The sequence below is a fragment of the Sceloporus undulatus genome, chromosome 2, assembly GCF_019175285.1.
Source record: "Sceloporus undulatus isolate JIND9_A2432 ecotype Alabama chromosome 2, SceUnd_v1.1, whole genome shotgun sequence".
Classification (NCBI taxonomy): domain Eukaryota; kingdom Metazoa; phylum Chordata; class Lepidosauria; order Squamata; family Phrynosomatidae; genus Sceloporus; species Sceloporus undulatus.
Genome location: NC_056523.1, coordinates 269,030,062 through 269,044,954, shown reverse-complemented (window position 1 = coordinate 269,044,954; position 14,893 = coordinate 269,030,062). Strand labels below are relative to the sequence as shown.

The window sequence follows — 14,893 nt, the reverse complement described above, 5'->3', positions numbered from 1 at the left end:
GTTTCAATTGCTATTCATTACTTCTCCCCTACATTCCTGTTTCTGTTCCTCCTTTCTGTTCACCACAGCAGTCTCTACACTCCATATCCATTTCTCCGACAGGCCAGAACTCTTCTCTGGTTAAAGTTTATGCATAGACTTAGTGCCTTCAACCACTGCCATATTGGAATGCTGCTACTGATGTCTCTTCTCCTTCCCAACTTTTACCTGTTTCCATTTCAAAAATGGAACTGTTGACTTGCAGTTCCAAAAAATGGAATTGTTGACCTGTAAACATGCAATATGACCAAGAAGTCTTGTCCATGGGTTTCAGTAGGAAAACAGGTTTGTATCAAGCCAACTGCATGTCTGCTAATTACTTTTTATTATTTGAAAACTTGTTATTAAAATAAAGTTAGCAAATATGCATGATAAACAAAACAAAAGAAAAAAAATCAGAACACTTTTCCAGTTACTGGCATCTACACTTCAATAGAGTGGAACTCCCTCTACCCTGGACCTTAAACAACAAGTATTTTTTCCTCTCTTTTCTTTTTTTTGAATCTAGAGCACAGAGGCAAATATGAGGAAAATGGAGCTACTGTGTAAGTATTCAGTGTGCCAGGAACATGGAAGGAAAGGAAATAAATCCAGAATAAAATGCATGCAAACTGCCATGGTCTGAATGTGGGAGATTATACTACATTTAAAACTGATCTTCTTAAAACACAAAGACCTTTCCGCTAAGTCATCTCTTATATCACTTTCCCCAAACCTCTAGGTTATAAGTAAAATATGATAAACTTTAATATGAAAATGAGAATTTAAATTTGAGATAAGAATTTAAATTAGTATTTAATTAAATAATTATCAAAGCAAAGTTAAATATATAATGAGTGGGAAAGCAGCATTTAAAACAAATGAAATTTATAAATAAGCATGACGAACTAGTCAATAAAATTACAACTATTCTTAGCCTAAGGACAGAGGCCACTCTTGGAGTCCCTCATGCCAGGGGCCTGCTCCCAGACTGTCACAGCACTAATTCCAATTATTATGCAGTACAGTATTTCAACCATGCACTCTTGAGACCCAAAACAAGACATTAATGAAGGAATCTACCTTATACCAGCTCAAATGATGACTGAATCCACACCTGCAAAATAGATTCAGCTCCAACGTGTAGTAAAATTTGTCTTGATCTGAACACAAATTGGCCTTGAAAGCAACATATTTCCCCTATCCAATGTCACTTTGTTATAATTAATCGGACTATTTTAGGTCACACAACTGCAGTGGCTGTGTTGGATTCTTCTTCCTGGCATGTATATCCATATCAACCAGTAGCTGTCCTTTTCTTCTTGTCATTGTTACCGTCCACTTGCACTCCCATTGGATAGCTACCTCACCCAAGGAGAATTAAATGCCTCTTCATTCACTTTAGCCTATAACATTTAAAGTAATTTACAACATTGGGGGGAAAAGAGGGAGGCCAGGTGGTAGGATGGGGGAGGATGGAGGAAGCAGGATGGGGCAGACACAAGCCACAAGTTCAGGTACTGGACAATAAGCTGCTAGATAGTTACCCATGCCTTGACAATTAAGTCAGATCAGGTTGGAGAAGAGAAGGTTAAGAAGTGGTATGGCAGACAATGTTCAAATATTTGAAGAGAATTCAGGTTGAGGATGGAACAAGCTTGTTTTCTACTGTTCCAGAGACTAAAACATGGAGCAATGGATGCAAACTACAGGAAAAAAGATTACACCTCACCATTAGGAAGAACCTTCCTAATGATGAACAGTGAGAGCTGTTTGGCAGTGAAACACACTACCTGGTGCAGTCTCCTTCTTGGAAGGTTTTTAAACAGAGGCTGGATGACCATCTGTCAGGGATGCTTTGATTGAGAGTTCCTGAATGGCAGGGAGTTGGACTGATGGCCTTAGAGGTCTCTTCTAACTCTATGATGCTATGATTTTGTTGACCGAACAGCCTATGCACGATGTCTCTGAAGTCTCCCACCCAGGATTTATTCCCACATGCATTTATAACACTAGTCTTCCCAAGCCTAGGCAATGGTGCTTCCCACTTTCTTCAGGGTTGCAGGGTGGAGAGTATAAACAACATTCAGATTAGCTGCTCAGATCACTTGCTGCAGTTCCTTTTCCCATGCCCTCAGCAGTTTCTCAGTTCCTGAGCTCCTCAGCACCCAAGCTTCTTTCTAGCTCAAGAATGTACTTAAGAGAAAAGGGCAGCAGTGAGCATAACCTAAGACAACCCAGCCACAACTTAAAAAACCTCCTTTTGTTTTGATGACTCACTTGTTCACCTTCCTCAGCTCACTGTCTTCCCAACAGGGACTAGCATTCCCATCATCCCTGACCACAGGCAACACTGGCTGGGCCAAATGCATTGCAAGTATTCACTGGCCTTCGGGAAGATTTACATGAAATGATTGCCCCCTTGCTGGTCAAACAGAGAGAATTTGTATTTAGAGAGCATCATCTTTAAAATAGCTTGGCCTGGAGTGGAACATCCTGGAAGCTTCCTGAGCACTGCCTGTCCTGATCCTACACAGATGCACATGGTGGGAAATCAGCTGAAATAGAGGGGCTTCCTCCAGAGTAAAAGATGCATGTTTCAGAGGGGGGAGGTCCCTCTTGGAAGAAATGGCCCAAGTCAAGGCAAGACAGGATTTTCAAGTCCCTTCAGAAAACCACAAGACTCTCTTAGCTGCAGTTTGGAGCAACAATAAAGAGGAAAGAAGAGCTACTTTCCTCATCTCCTCTCCCATCCCACTCCCTCCAGACAGATAATAATAATAAGTAATAAAATATTTATTTGTATCCCAACTTTTCCGTTTGAGGATTGAGGCAGGTAACAGCAAGGAAAATTTCAAATTCAAAAGTCACAGAAAATAATAACAAAACAGTCCTTGAAAAACCCCACCCTTCTACCCTCCCTCCCATCAATACAAAATAATAACAAGATGGGACAGGGGAGTGGGAGGAGGGGTGGGGTTCTGTGGGACAGACAGAGGGAGCAGGACAGGGACAGTCACAAGCTACAGAGCAACTATTGGAGAGCAAGAGGCCACTCGGTAACCCTTGCACTGCACAAACGCAGACTCCGTTCAGCCATCATATCCACAAACTCTCCAGGCACATATTATGAGGCACAGGAGAAAAAATTGAAGACCATCCCCTTTTATAATCTCCAGCCCCCTATCTGAATGTCCACACATTACAATGTCTAAATGCCCACAAGGCTTCAAAAACATTCTCTGAAGATGCCAGCCACAGATGCTGGTGAAACGTCAGGAAGAAACCTTTCTGGAACATGGCCATATAGCCCGAAAAACCCACAAAAAACTATGGATGCCAGCCAGGAAAGCCTTTGACTTCACTGGGTGACCTTGGGCAAGTCACATTCTCTCAGCATCAGAGGATGATGATGGCAAACTCCCTCTTAAGAAACTTGGCAAGAAAACCCTATGATAGGGTCGTCTTAGGGTTGCTATAAGTCAGAAACTATTTGAAGCCACACAGCAACAACAACAATACTTAGTTAACCCTGTCAAAGAAAATACTTTCGAAACACCTGCAGACAGGGCAAAATCTGTTGAATCTATGCATTGTATCACTGCATAGTTACTCTTCATATAAAGACCACAGCTGTTACCTTATAGCTAAAACATTTGAACTGATGCTCAGCAATTCTCATTTGCTCTGTAACTTCATAATAGAATTTATGCTGTACTAACGTGATATGTCTTAAAGCATTAAATTAGTAAAGAATCTAGTCAGGCACATATCTGACACAGTAAGTTCTTAATGAAAAAGAAAGCAAATGAGTGTTGAAGCATACTCTACCTTGTGACAAGGCTGTGGTTTGCATTATTAATAACTAAGCAGTAGGCATGACTCAATGATATAAAGATGAGGGTGGACAGTATTTCCCCACACATAATGCATGCCTCCAATGCACACCCACTTTAATAAAAGCAAACTACCAGAAGAGTTGTTTTATAATGTGTTGAAAAATTACATGCTGTGACAGACCAGATACATAACAAAACTAAATTCTATCAGAGGGAGCCAGAAGAAGAGAGACAGTGTGGGATTACAAACCAGCTTTCAAGATAGGTGATATTTCTAAAGTTACACGGTTTCTGCTTCATCCTAAAACCAAACTTGCTAGAGGCTTGCGTTCTCAGAGGGAGCAGGTTTATTTGAAATACCATCAGTTATGCTTTCAAGAGTGAACAAAGAATTGTTCAAAATGAGTCATAAGATGATGCTTTATAGATCAGCAACAACACTATAAACCAGAAAGGCAGGTTTTCACCAGCTACATAAAATGACAGCTAGAACCTTCAGAGAAGATTTAGTTTTCCATTGGCAAAAACGAAACGAAACCACTAAAATATGGTGTGCTTTTTAAAAATGTGAGAAGAAAAGGCTCTTTAAAACCTTAAAGCAGGGGTAGGCAACCTGCGGCCCATGGGCCGCATCCGGCCCGCCAAGGCCTTCTTACTGGCCCCTGCGCAGTCCTGCCGCCGATTGCCGCCGATTTCCCCTGGGTTTTTTTGCCGCTCCGGGCGCCATTTTGTTTTTCAAAATGGCAGCCGAAATCTCGCGAGACCTCAGGATGGCAAAGGTCACACGAGATTTCGCCGCCATTTTGAAAAACAAAATGGCGGTGCCCATGTAGCAGGCCTGTTGCAGCCCCTAGAGCACTCCAACAGGGCTCCAGGGGCTGCAGTGGGCCTGCAGCAGGCTCCACCTCGCCCTCCGCCCTCCTCCTCCCAAGAGCAGGGAAAGGAGGAGGAGGAGGCAGCAGAAGGAGGGCAAAGCCAGGGAGAAACGGAGCCAGAGCAGCAGCTGCAGCCACAGGTTAGTTCATTGGAGGAGGGAGTTAGGTGGGTGTTCTTTGCAAAATGCCCTCTCAGTAGTACTTTGTGGCTTTTCTTTGCTTGCTGCCTTTTATTTTGAATTGCATTTTAGTAATCTCCATGCCTGTACCTTTAATATTAATATTATTTAATTGCCCTGGTGTTCTTTGCAAAATGCCCTCTCAGTAGTACCTTGTGGCTTTTCTGGGTTGAAAGAGTGCATGTTTCCTGCCTTTTATTTTGAATTGCATTTTAGTAGTTTCCATGCTTGTAACTGATTATTATTATTATTATTATTATTATTATTATTATTATTTTCACTTGCCCTTGGTGTTCTATGTGCAAAATCCCCTCTCAGTGAGAAAGAGGAGGAGGAGTGTGACTTTCCAAAGTGCATTTCTGTGTATTTTTGGTGCATTTATTGCTGAAAGGTCTGCTGTAACAATGATAGCAGTGGAGGTGATGATGATGGTGATGATGATGATGATGATGCTTCTGTGGAAGCTCCGCCCCTGTTATATGGCTCTGCCCTGGAGGGTGGAAGCCCCACCCCCAGCATGCGGCTCCGCCCTGGGGGTGGACGCTCCACCCCTGTTATGTGGCTCCGCCCCCAGAGGGTGGAAGCTCCACCCCCAGCTTTGGCCCCCCAGTTGTCTGAGGGACAGCAACCTGGCCCCCAGCTCAAAAAGGTTGCCTACCCCTGCCTTAAAGCCAAACTAATCATTTATGATTAAATGTAAGTGAGCACTTATGTTAGCCAAAAACATAAATATGAGAAATCCAAGGACTGGAGAATTAATTATTTTCCAGAAGAAGCTCATAGGGAAGAGGTGGCATTTTTTTCAAATCTGAAAGTGACAACAAGTTCATTTCCTGTCTTGCTTTAGAAAGTAATTGCTACTTCTGGAGGCTTCCAGGAAAGGCAACTCTCCTTTTTGAGGAGAAAAATAAAATTTGGTGGGTCTATAATCCATAAAAATGAGTGAGGTTGTACATAATTTGTGCTTTGGATTTCAGTGAACAATTCTTGATTTATTGTTATTGAACCTTGGTAAAAAAAATTGGGATCTATCATTAACCCCAGTTGGTAGATGCACACTGGTACACCCTCACTCTCCATCTCTCTTTCACCCATTATTTCATGGAATTTCCAAAGCATCTGGTAACGAATCTTCCTCTTCTTACATATCATTTTTCTGTAACTGTTCCAGGAATTTTCTTGATAATGAAAAACTGATAAAGCAAATATCAAGAGACTTTCTCATTCGCTTTTAGTAATTTTGCCTTTTAGAAATGCTAGATTGTGGACAGTGTTCCAACACTGGGAATAATTTTTTAAGAGTTCATTTGTATGAGTTTATATATCTAGAAAAATATCTAAAAATGTGAAATATGGAATATTTTGTGCCATCGCAAACTAGCTGAATAGGTCACTAACAAATGAAAGAGATATTTCAGATTATTTGTTTCATGTGACACTGTTTGGGTTATCAAAGTTGGAAATCCAAACTTAATGTAAATAGCATGGTTTATTAAGAACTCTTACCAGGCCTGTAGTTCTCTCCTTGCCTTTTTAACAACCCCTTTGTCCTTTCCTCATCCTCTGCCTTCCTTCCTATTGCTCTTCCTCCTGTTCTGGCCATTCATCCCATGACTGCTGTATTGCTTACATACATGCTGTTACCATCTACTGGGGGAGGGGGGAATCAACAAATAATAAATGCTGGAGGTGTGATCCTGTTAATGCAAAACTGTTGCAAGGTCTGCATTTATCTACCTTTCCATCTATTGACTGAGATAATTATCTGACAGATTGAGAGACAGAGAGCGCGCTTTATATCCAAGCAACAACAATGGAAGAGTGACCAGGTATTTACATTAAGAATAAGTAATGCAAGAGATACCCAGAAGTTCTATCATGACTGCATATACAAAATATTATCTGAGATAAACTTGGCTTTGAACACAACAGATACATTCCAAAGTTACTTTAACTGCGTCCAAGTGTTTATTCATACCTATATGTTTTTTTTTCTTCTCCTTTGCCTTCCACTCATTGCAAAGCCACCATATGTCATGTGTATCTGAAAGTTCTCTCATTTAAAAAAACAGCAACATGTCATGAATTATTGCTGTGTGAAAAGCAAAAGTCCAAACCCTGGGTGGGCACATCATGAAACTTACAGCACAGTTCTGTAGCTCCAGTTTTCCTATCAGGCATCTTTCAAAATATTTCTACTTTGAAATGATAACTTCTCTCATTTCTATCATGAAAAGTGAAGTACATGTAATTAATCAACCAAGACCTCAGCTCATTTAGACTTTTGAATGCTTAACCTCTTGCAACCACACTCAAGATTTCTTTATTCACAGTGCTAATGAAAAATGCATTACCCTCCAACATTCAGACCAAAAGACTCTTGGGGTTAATTAATAAAATGCTCCAGGCAAATCCACTCTTTCTTAGAGTGGATTAGAGTTTGTTGTATTCTGTAAACCTTAGTAGTTATTTTAATATATTTTGCTCAATATATAAAAATAAAAGCAGCTCTAAAAATTTATTTTGAATGCTTATACAAAGAAGTGAAATTAAACTTTTTTCAGGAGTGGTAATGGCTAATTAATAGCAGGAGAACAAAATACAAGATGACAGCAGAAGGAAAAAAATAAGCAAATATTGTGCCATCCATGTCTACATTAAATTTGTGATTATAGGATTGTTCTGTAATAGAATGTCCTTCAAAACAGTGGTGCTTTCTGCACCGGCATTTGGGACGTCCAGAGGACGTCCCATTTTAAAAAAGGGGTGTCTCTTTTAGACGCCCCTGGGCCTAGTACGGACTCCGTCCATACAAGATGGTGCCGGCCCTTCTACATGGCCGGCGCCATCTTTGCGTATTGGACGCTGAGCGTCCGTACGCGTCGCGTCGCTTGTGACGTAGCGAGTGCGCCCCTGGCGCCTCGCTACGTCGCAAACGCAACGGAAAAAGAAGCTCCATTTTGGAGCTTCTTTTTCGGTCCGCGCGGGAGTTGGGCCGTGTGAAGGCTCCGACTCCCCCGCGGACCTACTGGCGGCGGCGGCAGAGCGCCGCAAAGCGGAGGTTTGTACCCCGCCAGTATATGCTTAAACTATTTTTCTTGGAACAGGTTGCAAATCCCATTGACTCAGCACCTTGTTTTGTGCACAAAGCAAAACATTTCAGAATGTTTTTATACAGAGTATTGATATTGCAAGTGGAACTACAAGAGCAAAGTTTACATAGCAGTTATTGTGAATGGAAGCAAAAGTTTCTTCCTGAGACGAACCAAGAATCCCAAACCATAATTCAGTGCTTACATGGGATGAGATAAGGACTTGAGGACTCCACACCAGTGATATATGTGTATATGTGGGCACATATTTCTTGGGTCCACAACACCTGGTGAAAGATGAGAGCTTAATACTTTGCATTTAGAAATTCACCCATTTTGAGACTTTCAGCGCATTTCATGGGATGGGGTCCTATAAAATATGTTCATTTGGAAAAGTACACAGAAAACAAGATACAAGCAGGCTTTAGTCAATGGTTGAATGTGTATGAACAACATGTAAAATTGAAAAAAATGTCCAGAAAATGGGTTCTTTCTTAAAAACAAATACTCTTATACCACTTCTAGAGATGAAAAAAGGAGAAATTCTACAGAAACACACTTTGCAGATGAAGCCATTGCTAGCCAACAGCAGCAATACTTTGCCAACTTTGGAACCTCTGTCTGTAAAAGGAGTTCAAGGAATCTTTAGTGTGACCATTACTGATAAACTGGTTTTAGCTGAAGATGCTTGAACAAATTAGTTCTGAATACTCATTATGACATTATTTCAGGGAACCTTGCACAGAGTGCTTGAAAAAGCTAAAATGCCCATTGCTTTTTTAGTACTACTCAATGAAGCAAGAATGTTCAAATTGAGCTGCACTGTCTTAAAAAGTCTTTATATCTTTAGAGATAACAATTTACAAATTCAACTTGACTGGTGTTTCTTCATCAGAATCTGCTTTATCCAGTCTCTGTAGGACAGAGTAGGATAGGACAGGATTAAAAGGATTTACACAGAAGGCAGTAATGACTGGGGGGGGGGGGGGGGGGGGGGGGAGAGCAGTGTGACCAGCTGCTGCTAAGGAGTATCCAAGCTGGGGGTGACTTCTTTATCAGCCAACAGCAATGGGAAGCATGTGTCAGGCAGGTGCAAGTTGTATGCAGATACCAGAAACCAGCATCTGGGAAATGGCCAACACTACACAAAGAAATATAAAGGAAAACAATTGCCACAGTTGAATAAGAAACTTATATTTCTCTAAGTCTGCCACAAGTTCTAACTGACCAACCAAGGCCAATTAAAAACAACACATTTTTATTATATTTTGGTATTGATTTACTGCAGAGTGCTATTCTTTGCAGAATTTTGTAGCTGAATATCTCTCTCTCTCTCTCTCTCTCTCTCACACACACACACACACATTACAACAGCCATACCTTAAAACAATCCAGGCCTCAGCCTTAGAGCCCTTTTCAATGGAAGTGCTATATGCCATTCTAGATGGTATTTAAGCATTTGTACTGTTCTTGTCTAAAATTCCAATAACCAAAACTAAGTCTTACACATCTGGTACAGGAAGAAAACTGTTGAGTATACTTTCCAGTCTTAGCTGATTCCAAGCACTCCAAGCAGTTCTTATATTAGACATATTTTAAAAATATTTCCAATACCACTTGAAGTATTGATAATATTATGGTAGAAAGACATTTGCTCTATGTTTTAACAGGCTGGGAGTCAAAATCGTCTTTTACAAGCCTTACAGAAGTCCTGTGTTAACTGCCTGTAAAGAAAATTTCAGGGGGACACACATTCCCACACTGTTCCTCAATCACGAACAGTTTTGATGCATAGTGTTTCACAGTGTCTTGGAACCAGCAGACACAGAAAAAGGAGAAAGTGATCCTATGCACCTTCCTAATTACTGACTTAAATCTCATCCACCAAGCTAAACTGCCAAATACTAAGATGTCAAAGTACTGACAAACCTAGTCATTCAATCTTATTTAAGTATGAAAGCACCAAACCAAACTGTGCTTCAAGGAGTATTTGCATATTCCCACTTCTTCATTGGGATGCAGAATATTCATATTTTGACTGGCACTGCAATCACACCAAATTTGATACACAGCAGTGTGCTACAGATGTGTGGGTTCTGTTTATTTGATTGTTTTAAGCAGAAATCTTCTCAGTCTGGCCCTGAAATTCAGTGGAAAAAACTATGCATTAGTGTACTAAGCATGCATAACCACCACTGCCCTTTAAAAAAGGCTAGACTGCCCTGTTGTGAACTGCATGGCTTGGAAGACTCCAGCAGTAGTGCAGGGTGAGGTTAGCACAGTCTTACCAGAAAGCAAGCAAAGACAGTCAAAGTGATCCAAGGCTACAGTCAGGGAGTGGCCCAGAATTTCAATCAGTAAATCACAGACAGATATAAAAAAGTTGGTCAAGGACAGTCTAAGAGCATGGACAAAGACAGTACAGATTCAGGCATAAAGAGGTCAGAGGAAGAGCCAAGCCATCTGGAAACCATGAAAAAGAACCAGACACAGACATGATTTTTAATTACTCCTCCAGCCTGGGACTAAGGCTTTTATAGATGAGCTGATTGAGTCCTACCAAGGTCTTAGCCATAGGATGTCTCCAGGAGGAGGCCCTTCCTCTTGAGGATGCCCCATTTTTCTAAGGAGGAATGCATTCCTACAGAGTCCTCCCTTGCAGGCAGGTATTTCATTGGATCACTTTCAACCTTTCTCCTCTTTTGCTGCCACACTGCTCTCTCAGGCTCCTGGGATGGCCGGCCTAATCATGGGATGGCTCAGGAAATGGCTCCCTGTCTCTAAAGAAGGGAATGATGCTTCTCAAGGTCTCCAGAATCTATGCAGTGGTCTGTACCATCTGCTCTAAGTGCCATCTGGTCCTGGAAGCTCTGAGGATACTTCCAGCAAGGGCATGAAACGTATGCAGTGCAAGGGATGCCCCCCAATAATTATACAGACACACATGCCCAGAGAATTGGACTTCTATGGTTACTTGAAGGAAAGGCAATCTTAACATAAGAATTATAACTCAAATATCACACAGGAAATTAAAATAAGGCTGCAGTAAAAATCATTACTACAAAAGCCTATATAACATCTCACCCTAGTTCTCTATGTGTGTGTTAGGTTTCCCAAAGAGTCTTGTGACTCAAGTATGTTGTGCCATAGAATGCAAATGGTGTAATACAGTATATGTGTAGCTGAGAAACCAGCAGTGTAATTCTAATTAGCTAGTGTAATACATAGTTCCACTTACAGGGAGATGTACTTGAGAATTATCAATTAAGGCAACAGGTATGAATCTATTCAATTAAAGAGTCACATACTCACAAGGCATTCTGCAGCTGGGACTCTTCCTTGGAGGTCTTTAAACAGAGGCTGGGTGGCCATCTGTCGGGGATACTTTGATTGTGATTTCCTGCATGGCAGGAGGTTGGACTGGATGGCCCTTGGGGTCTCTTCCAAGGAGTAGATATGAAAAGGCGGTGTGGGAGAGAAAGTGTGTTGGAGATTGTGGTGGGGGAAGCTGTGAAATGCCTGGAACTGTAATAATTATGTAACCATACCACTTTGAAACTGTTCCATCTGAGTTACATTCTTGCTGGGTGTTGTTCAATAAATCAATGCTTGTTGGTTGTGGCCAAAACCTTTGCCTGTGTGAATTCTAAGCCATATGGGCTACCAGAGATGTTAAGCATGTAGGAGGAGGCCCCTGGGGACCCTGGCCCTTTTACATTTAAAGAAGTTGTATGGAAGCTGGATGCTGGGCAGGCATCATTGATGAGGGGCCTTCTATAAGGGAAGAGATGGGGGTGGCCTCAGGGCATGGATGGGAGACCACCGATCACAGCCACAGAACCAGAACTTAGATATAATTTGTTTAAAATTAATTTGTTTACCTGTAAGCTGATTTCCTGTGCAATTTTCTGTATGAATAAACTCTTCTAGAACATGGCCACATAGCTCAAAAAACTTTGGATGCCAGCCAACAAGACAATATACATATTAACCAAATAAACATATTTATTTAGATATATATTTAATCACATACTAAATCAGTCTGCAAGTTTTCCTGTGTACAATGTTTCCAAAACATGTATTTCACAGGACCGCTTTTCATAGAGTACTCCTTTAAGAATGTCATTGGAAAAATATGAATACATACGTCTATTCGGCTACTGCAAACACTAGGTCAGTGATGGTGAATCTTTTTGAGGCCGAGTGCCCAAACTGCAACCCAAAACCCACTTATTTATTGCAAAGTGCCATGTCCCTCTGGCTTTCTAGTAACAAACTCTGGCAAACTCTGTGCTGGGACGATGGCACATGTGCCCACAGAGAGGGCTCTGAGTGCCACCTGTGGCACACGTGCCATAGGTTCGCCATCACTGCACTAGGTCTTGACTAAGCTGTCAAAAAAGCTTTCCAATTAGAACCAAATATAAAATGGTGAAATCTACAACAGACAAATCTTTGCATTATATTTGACAATATGATATTGTACACAATGTTTATCGCAACAGAATAGTGGTAGCAGTGTATACATATAAGCCACAAAATAATTACTCACTTGAAGACTATCTCTAGGCATCTTTTCCCAGTTTCTGCTTAGATAGTAGAATGTAAAGAATGATCAATATGCTTTGATCAATAAACAAAAAGAATTGCATTCAAGCCTGCTAGAGGCAACCTAGCCTGGAGTTATTTTATCAAGCCAGGCCACAAATATGTCAAGGCAGATTACTTTCCATGACAATGCACAGGGTGTCAGTGAAGAAACAGCAATACAGCAGTACATATCTTTTTCTCCAATTTTGGCTATTTTCCCCTAAATTATAACATTAAACCCTGACATATATTTTTAAAGATCACATTAAACTAATGTCACATATCTTCTTCTGGAAACAGAAACAAGACATTTATTCCAGTTTGTGTTGCTGACATGCTTTAACAAAAGGTTAAAATTAATTACAACTACATAGTGTGTATTTTCATAATATGTGCACATTTGTCCAGTATTATAGTAGTGTGAGCTTAAGCAGATTTACCCCCAAAATCATGCAAGTTTAATATTGTAGAATAAATTTAGTATGATTAAAATCATGCTCTTAGGACTGAAACCTTAAGGTGGGTAGAGATACTGTGCAAGGATCAATCCCTTCATTGTAGTACACTGAAGGAAGAAAGGAACGTTTTCAAAGAAAATGGTAATGCAGAGAAAGTACATTTACTACTAACACAACATTTATAATTATTTGATAAATAAATATAGACCAAATGTGATAGAAAGGGTAAAGAGAAGAGATGAGATCTCAGGTACATGTACAGATGCCCACCAACTGGAGGTCTTTGGGGTTTTTGTTTCCTAAATGAATGTGTGACTTAACTCCTGAAACCTACTCATTTCAATGTGAAGTCTAAGGCTTTCATGGCTGGCATCCATATGTTTTGTGGGTTTTTCGGGCTATGTGACCATGTTCTAGAAAACTTTATTGCTGACGTTTCACTGGCATCTGTGGCTGGCATCTTCAGAGAAATTTCTGCCTGAATAGCCCCTATGTCACTAAAGTTCTTCTTTCATGTTAAATCTTTATTCCTTACACGGAAGTCTGAATTTCATTAAGGCTAACCTCTTCACTTCTAACTGCACTTCTAGCAGTGCATAAGACACTCATACTTCTTTCAATGACTCCTCCCTTTTTATAGTAACTCCTTAGGCAGCCCACGCCTTTGCAGCCAGCCTATCTCTGGCTATGGAGAAAATTCCACTTTCCCAGTGATTCTCCATAAGAAAACATCTGTAAAATGTGTTTCCTGTGTCCCTCAATCCTACAGTTGCCCAAAGAGAAGGATAGCTGGGTCACTGTTCCTTCAATTATGTTCCTGTCAATAGTAGCTGGGGCAGCAACATCAAGCAACATCAGACTGGTTTTGAACATACTACATCTTTGTTCCCAGGTGCAGTGCATTTTTCTTCCCTTTTTATCTTTTATTCCATGTGGTAGAACATGAAGTAATGGGTGCCTAAAGAGACACCATTGGGATAAACCTGTTCTTTGCCTCTGACAACTCTGATATCAACCACTAAGGATTCAATATTCCCACCAATATATCCCATACTGACATCTTCCTTCTTTGTCACACAAAAAATATCATAGAATGTTAGAAACAGTCCTGTACATATGAGCAATTTATCAAGTGTAACAGCAAACAGACATTGGCCCAAATCCTGTTTTTAGTCCTGACTGGAACAGATCTACTGAATCAATGACATTTACTTATGTATTGACTCAATATCCAATAATTGATTGAATTGATCTATTTGTAGTTGGGACTCATTGGATGCAAGCCATTAACAGTAAATACCAGTAAACATCCAGTTATATAAAGGCAAAGCTATACACATCCACTGGACAATGTACAAAATGTCAAACTACATTCTCCAAATCCACTGCCAATGCAGCACACAGAGGTGACAACCCCCATGAGGAAGTATCTGATTTGCACACATTACACATATTGTAATGTGACTGTGCACAACTGATGAACATCCCTTATGAACTCTAGCAAATATACCAAAAACCCTCCCAAAATAATAGTCATGTATGAAGTGCTTTATATTTGTTTCTTCAATTACCCCACTATTAAATGAGCTACCAATTGTTCCTAATAAAGACATTTTATTTATTTATTTAGGTATTTATATCCCGCCCTTCAGCCCTAATGGCTCTCAGGGCGGCTTACAATTAATTAATCAGACAGTTCCCTGCCCTCAGGCTTACAATCTAAAAGACATGAAACAAAAGGAGAAGGGAATGGTGGAGGGAAAGAGGATGAGGTCCAGTGGTTCTTCTCTCCCTCTGAGGCCTGGACCAAGGCAGATAGATTGGAGGGAGGGCTCTTCCTTC

General features: G+C 40.6%; 1 protein-coding gene across 8 annotated transcripts in view; it reads right to left on the bottom strand.

Moving 5' to 3' along the window:
* The window catches only part of EPB41L4A (erythrocyte membrane protein band 4.1 like 4A), a 125,256-nt gene that overhangs the window by 72,436 nt on the left and 37,927 nt on the right, over window positions 1–14,893 (bottom strand). The gene's annotated exons all lie outside the window — the stretch shown is intronic.